Raw genomic sequence first — 7,832 nt, 5'->3', positions numbered from 1 at the left:
CGGGTGACCCCCCACGAAGGCCCTGTCCACCCCGCCCCCAGGTCCATCTACTGCCTGACCCAGGATGCCCAGTCCTCCTGCTGAGGCAACCCAGTGAACCAGGGTGGGGCCTGTGACTGGATGTCCGCCTCCGGACGGAGGAAGAGCCTCAGGTTGTGTAACGCCATGATGATCAATGAGAAGCAGACCAGGAATCCCCCAGTCTGCAGTGGATTTGCATGGATTTGCCTAAGTTATGCGCCGGTACCGGCTCACTGCCTATATTTAGTCATAATGAGATAACATTATCCTTTTTCAGACTGAGATGGGGCTATTTTGAGGTAACTAACCAAAGGTCACCTCTTCCTGTACCTTATGGAGAAGTTCACAATAATACTGACAATTGAACAACTCCATGTGATCCCAGAGGAAATTCTCCCTTCCTCTTCCCCCAACTGAAGGAGTTTCTCAGTTTGTGAAAGTGGGGAGGTGGGACCTCTCCCCACTTTACAAGGTGAGGAAAGACAGTCGCTTGGGTCCCTAGGAATTCAATCCTGAGGCTGCTGCCACTAAGAGAAGTATTGGCCCCAATCTGAGGTGAAGAAAATCAAGCAGGAGAATAAATGGGTATCGGGAATTCAAGTGGGTTCTCCTTTCTGGTTTCTTGGGAGAGAGATACAATCAGGAGTCTACCAGGTGCCCAGCACTGTACTGGGGACAAAGGTTATCGACAGGAGTAATTTCTCACCCTGGACCTCAAAGTGCTTAGAAAATAAACCTGGATAAGATAACAGAGTCCATACAAAATAATAAGAATTATGTAGGGCACTATGAGGCCCTTGGCCCAGAGAATCGGGTGAGAGTTGAGTGAGTATTTCTAGAAAATAAAAAGCAGCAAAGGAACTGGCCCTTAAAGAATGAATAAGACAGGGGCAGGAGAGGAGATGCCAGGGTGTTTAGGCAGAGGGAAGGGCCCAAGCAGACATGGAGGCTTGAATTAGCAGGGCAGAGCCATGCCTGGCCATTGGGGCAAGGGCCAGCAGTAGAGGAGGGACTTGTATGTCTGCCCAGGTCTTGTGACATCTTGCAGGCCGTTTTGAGACCAGGGAAGGTCTGGTCACCTTGCACATTGTATCCCTCTGGCTGGTCCAAGTGACGCTGGCAGGCAGGAAGCCAGTGAGGCCAAAAACATTCAGAAACACCCAGTAAGGCAAAGAGGGTCTGAGCCAGGGCACTGGCAGGAGAGATAAGGAGGAAAGGGCAACCCTCAGAAAAATCTAGAAGATGAGTCATTAGGACCTGGTGACTGGGTAGTAACTGTGAGGAGGAGGGAAGAGGGGCACAGAAGGTCCAGGCCACTTCTGAGCTGCAGACACTGTTCTCTGTGTTGGCAAGACTGGCAGCCAGGGAAGAGGAGGCTATCCTGAAAGAGAAGGGCGGGATCCTCTCCTCCTCCTCTTTTTTTTAACAGACAAACAGAGCTGGTATGTCCCACCTCAGACTGCAAAGCTCCCTGGCTGCTGATTGGCCAGCTCCAGCTGCTTCAAACTCAGGCAGCATCCTGCAGCCTCCAGAGGACATAATTCAATTCAACAAATGCTTATTGAGCAGCTACTCTGCATGGGAGGGGGTAGAGAGAGCTCTAACAATTATTGTCTGCTTAAATTATATTAGCAGAGTGTTAAGTGCATTTGTATGTAATCTTATCAGCAGTCACAGTTGCCTCAAGGAGGAGTCATTTACCTGCAGGAGCCTGAGCGGTCAAGTGATTTGTCCAAGTGGAGGAGCCAAGTAAAGGGTAGTGTCAGGATGCTAATCCAAATGTGCGTGCTAGGACTGTCTTTCAAAAATGCATTATTCCAAGATGGGCATGGGGGTGCACGCCTTTAATCCCAACACTTGGGAAGCAGAGGTAGGAGGATCACTGTGAGTTCAAGGCCACCCTGAGACAGGTCAGCCTAGGCTAGAGTGAGACCCTACCTTTAAAAAAAAAAAAAAAAAAGCACTATTCCAGCCAGGCATGGTGGTGCACGCCTTTAATCCTAGCACTCGGGAGGCAGAGGTAGGAGGATTGCCATGAGTTCGAGGCCATCCTGAGACTACATAGTGAATTCCAGGTCAGCCTAGACCAGAGTGAGACCCTACCTTAAAGAAAAAAAATGTATTATTCCATGATGAACTTAGGAGGTTGCAAGTGACTAATGCCCAAAGTATTTTAAGAGAAACAGTGAATGCATTGGTTTATTTAGCTAGAAAGCTCATGAGTCAGCTGGCTCCAGGCACAGCTAGATTCAGGAGCTACTGATGATGCTATCAATTCTCACACTTGCTCATAATTGACTCAATCTTTTAGTTCCTCTCTATGTTCACTTTGGTCCATTTATAAGGCACATTCCCTGACAGCTTTGGAATCCCACTATATGAGTTCAAATCTTGGCTCCACCACTTGTGGGTAGGTGGTATTAAGCCAGTTGCTTAACTTCTTGGTGCTCTGTGTCCCTATCTATAAAATGGTTACAGTGGTTGGCTTACCTCAGATGGTCCTTTTGGGGTGGTCATTGAGACTTTCCCTCAGTGGTCCTTGTGAGATGATCAATGAGATCCTCCCTCAGAGGTTCTTGTGGGGTGGTCAGTGAGATCCTCCCTCACAGGGTCCTTGTGGGGTGATCAATACAATCCTCCACACAGGGTCCTCATAGGGTGATCAATGAGATCCTCCCTCAGAGGTCCTTGTGGGGTGATCAGTGAGATCCTCCCTCACAGGTTTCTTGTGGGGTGGTCAGTGAGATCTTCCCTCACAGGGTCTTTGTGGGGTGATCAATGTGATCCTCCCTCAGAGGTCCTTGTGGGATGGTAAATGAGACCCTCCCTTAAAGGTTGTTGTGGGTGGTCAGTGAGATCTTCCCTCACAGGGTCCTTGTGGGGTGGTCAATGAGACCCTCCCTAGCACGGAGTCAGCACTACATCATATCAGCTTATGAATCTTTATCACTCTGATTCTTTAGGGATGGTTTTCACTCTCTCCTACTGTAGAGGTCTTCCTCTTTAACAGGGTGCAAGGGATTCAGGAAAGTGTTTGAACACTAAACCCTAGATCCGTATCTACTTTTAATCAAAGAATTGACTTAAAAGAAGGATAATTATTAAATTACTATATTTATTCAGGGAGGTACAGAGCCAATAAAAGCCACATGGCTAGAGATCCCATGTGGAGGGCCTGAGAAAACTGGAAAGAAAGAGAGAAAAGAAAGTTCAAAGAGCTCCTCCCATGTGAGGAGCTTGAGCAGGTTAAAGAGCCCCTGTTCAGAGAAAGAGCTAAGAGGTTATTCCCTCAGCTCAGCCTGGCTGGGCCTGGGCCTAGCCAAGGGGAAACTCATCAGCAGCTGGAAGTTTCCGAGTGGTCAGGCAGCTCAGAAAGCATGCCAACCCTTTGCAAATGTATTTATAAGCTATAGTGGTGGTCTTACTATCCTGCTCACTTGAGGGGCAGCTGATAGTTTTGAGATAGGGGCTGTCTCAGGAAGATGAGCCATGATGCCAAATTCTGGGGGCTAAACTTTGACCAACCACAATGTTAGAGTTAGATTTAAATCATAGGTCCTGGGAGAGACCTCCCTCCCTGGAGGGGCCCAGGCTGTTTGTCGAAAAAAGATCTAGGTAAGAGATAAGAAGTCAGATCCTGGCCTAAAGACATTTCTGCTTTTTTTCTTTCACTTTCAGGGGTCCAGTCACCCTAACTACCTAAAGAGCTATCTGACTCCCTCTTACCTCCATGTGTGCAAAAGAAAATATGTGCATCGGAACTTCAAGTGGCAGCATTCTTTTTTTAAAAAAAATATATTTTAATTAAGTTATTTATTTATCTGAGAAACAGGGAAAGAGAGAGAGAGAGGGAAGGGGCTCGCCAGGGCCTCCACCCACTGCAAACGAACTCCAGATGCTTGGGGCCCCTTGTGCATCTGGCTTATGTGGGTCCTGGAGAGTTGAACCGGGATCCTTTGGCTTTACAGGCAAACGCCTTAACCGCTAAGCCACCTCTCCAGCCCCAAGTTGCAGAATTCTTACGGCTTCTGGATTAAAGACCTTTTTCTATCCACGTGGCGAATCTCAAAGCAGACTGTGGTTAGTGTGCTTAGGTGGGCGCCCAATCTGCAGCAGTTTCTGAAGTCAGAGAATGGAGCATTCTCATTGCCAGCCTTTTCTGCTCCCCATTCTGTGGAGGTGGACGCAGGGCACCGTGGTTTACACCTTGACTTGGGTCACAGAGAAGTAGGAGGAGGAGGATTCCTTAAAAGATGGGGTGCAAGTGGGCATGATGGTGCGCACCTGTAATCCCAGCTACTCAGGAGGCGGAGGCAGGAGGATTCAGAGTTCCAAGCCAGCCTGGGTAATGTAGCCAGACTGTGTGTCCAAGTGGGGGTGGAGTCAGGAGGCTCGGGGTGCAGTAATTCAGCTCTGTGGGGGTGCTCTTACAAGCCGTGGGACAGGAAGCAAAGATAGCAGTCACGTAGCCCTTCTGTATAAAAATCTACACCAGTGTAGAGACGATGAGGAGAGGACACACAGCTGGAAGTTAGTGTAGGGCCACTTAGAGTCTCTAATTTTCAGGAAACAAGAGATCATCGCGGGTGACTGTGAGAATCAGTGCGAGCGTCTTGAAGGAGGTCGGGTTGGAAATGGACTGTGGAGCACAGGTTGGAATCACCACACTGACTCATTCAACATGAACTAGCATGTTGGGGAAGGGGCACTTAGTCTGATAGCATAGGGTCTAAAACATCATCTTCAGAGTGAGACTGGAGAAACAGCTTACACAAAAAGCAGACTGAGAACAAGAATTGTTAGATCAGGGCGCTGGAGAGATGGCTTAGCGGTTAAGGCACTTGCCTGCAAAGCCTAAGGGTCCATGTTCGACTCTCCAGGTCCCACGTAAGCAAGCCTCACAAGGTGACGCAAGAATGCAGGGTGGCCCACACGTCTGGAGTTTGATTACAGTGGCTGGAGGTCCTGGCACACCAATTCTCTCTCTCTTCCACTCTCACTCGCTCTCCCTCTCACATAAAGGAAAGGGTCAGTCTCTTGGGCTTGCCTCAAAGAAAAAAAGAATTGTTAGGTCAAAGCTGAGGAAATAAACAGCGTGTGGACATTGACTTACCGAGGCTGAAAGCAGGGCGTGCTCAACACGGACTAGGACTCTGAGTCAGATGCCGGGGTCACTTAGAGTCCTGCAGTGACAAGAATTGTCATCCAGGAAGGGAGACACCAGGATAAGTAGGCAGTTTTTTAAAAAGAAGAGCCTTAAATTCTTGATCCCCAAAGCCCTCCAGAGACTTCTGCATGACTCATGTGAACTCCAGCTCATCTAAGCCACAGAAGTTGATTTTTGTGGATGTCGTTTTATACCTATGATAAATCTGCAACCATACACTCACGCATTCACTTATGCATTTAACACTCGTTAGGTATTGTGCTGGGCTCTGAGGACACAAATAAGAGCTGGTTCCTACCATGAAGGAGCTCAGTGTGTGGGGCAAGCTAGCACTCTGTTCACATCTGATAGTCACAGTCAGTTTTCCATTACTGAGATGAATTACTTGAGATAATTTGATTTGGGGTTCTGAGGTGAAGACTGAATGCAGGGCCTTGCATGTGTTAGGCAAGCTCTACCAAGTTTTAGATTTTTGTTGTTGCTTTTTGAGATGGGGTCTCATGCATCCCAAACTGGCTTGAAATTATTGCTTCCATTTCCCAAGTGCTGGGATTACAGGTTTGTGTCACCACAGCTGGCTCAAAAGTCTGGGGTTTTTGGTCCATTCCTTTGTTTGTATGTTTGCTGCTATATTGTGTTCTGAAGCCGTCTCATTTATCCCAGGCTGGCCTCAAGCTCACCAGTAGCTGAGGATGACCTAGAAAGACAGCTGGTCCACATCCCCAGCTCATAATCCATATTTTATTTTACCTAATTTATTTATTTATGTATTTTCGAGGTAGGGTCTCACTGTAGCCCAGGTTGACCAGGGACTCACTATATAGTCCCAGGCTGGCCTCAAATTCACAGCGATCCTCCTACCTCAGCCTCCTGAGTATTGGGATTAAAGGTGTGTATCACCATGCCATGTCCATAATCAATATTTTATTTTGTTTAAAATATTTTATTTTTACTTATTTGAGAGACAGAAATGAGCAGGGAGAGAGAGAGAATGGGTGTGCCAGGGCCTTCAGTCACTGCAAACAAATTCCAGATGTGTGTGCCCTTTTGTGCATCTGGCTTATGTGGGTCCTGGGGAATCGAACCTGGGTCCTTTGGCTTTGTAGGCAAGCACCTTAACTGCTAAACCATCTCTCCAGCCCCATAATCAATATTTTAAATGAAGTTTCCAGAGTTTGTTTGTTTGTTTGGTTGGTTGGTTGGTTGAGACAGGGTCTTGCAATGTAGCCCAGGCCTTGAACTCAAAATCCTCCTACCTCTACCTCCAGAGTGCTGAGATTATAGACATACCCCCTCACAGCTGGCTCACTAATCGATTCTTTAGGAGGAAAAGTTATTTTGGCTCACAGTTTCAGAGTTTTCTGTCAATGGTTTGTTGGCCCAACACTTTCAGGTTTGTAGCAACCAAGGGCAGTCCATCGTGGTGGAAGCACGTACGTGCTCACTTCATGACGGCCAGGAAGCCGAGAGACAATGGGAGAGGAGGGAGGGAGGACGGAAGAGAGGGGGCAGGATCCCAATATCCTCTCGAAGGGAGCACTCTCAGTGACCTAACTTCTTTCAATGGGCCCCGTTCCCTGAAAGTTTCTACTACCTGACAATAGTGCTGATTGGGGTACGAGGGTCCCCCAGACCATGACTGAAGCCAGCAGGCAGGATTCTGCCTGCAACATTCTAGGCACAGGTTGTCTCACACTGCCCTTAAAAAAGTATATTTATTTGAGAGAGAAAAAGAGACAGAGTGAGAGAATAAGCACACCAGGGCCTCCTGACAAACAGTGCCACCTTGTGCATCTGGTTTATGTGGGTCCTGGGGAATCGAGCCTAGATCCTTTGGCTTTATAGGTGAGTCCCTTAACCGCTAAGCCATCTCTCCAGACCTTTTTTGACAGCCAAGTGCCCCTTCCAGTGATTGCCAATTGCCGCCGTCAAGAGAAATGTAACTGACTGGTGGGGAACCTTTTCAGCTGGCTCTCACTTTTCCTTCAGGCTGACAGGCTGTCTCCGGATTGGTCTTTGTCCCTTTCACCTCATTTGCCACCAACCAGGACCCGCCTGGGTCTATCTTATGCCCTTGCTGCAGCCTCTCTGGTGGCAGACTTGCTCCCGCCTTGACAGCACACCTGCTTGCTGCTGCGTCGCTGAGACCCACCATTCCTGCTCTGGCCTCCTGTGGCTGCCTCACTCCTGTCTGGGGACAGATGTGCCGCTCGCTCCTGCTTCCAGTGACACTCTGGCTCTGGACCCACACCGGCCACTCTCGCTTTCTCGGAGGCCCTGGTCTTCATCGTTACCTTATCCCCACCAGTCACCCGCTCTCCGCTCGCAGCCTACTTCCCACAGACTCACGCAATGCCGCTGCCGTGACGCTTATCTGCAATCCCTCTCACCTGGCATCTCCCCCGCCCTCTCTCTCTGTCTCTCATATAAATGAATAAGTAACATTTTTTAAATTAGCAGAATAAAGAGAGTTTGGGGTTGTAGCTCCATAGTAGTACTTGCCTAAAATATAGGAGCCCCTGAATTTAATCCCCAGACTGCAAAAATAAAATAATATAATAAATAGATGCAAACTACAGAAGTTCCACACTATGTATCTGGACTGTTTGCTGCATGATTGGCTCCTTGCTGACCTGGACATTCC

This window comes from Jaculus jaculus, chromosome 1 (genome assembly GCF_020740685.1).
Source record: "Jaculus jaculus isolate mJacJac1 chromosome 1, mJacJac1.mat.Y.cur, whole genome shotgun sequence".
NCBI lineage: Eukaryota > Metazoa > Chordata > Mammalia > Rodentia > Dipodidae > Jaculus > Jaculus jaculus.
Note: the sequence above shows the minus strand (reverse complement) of the source record.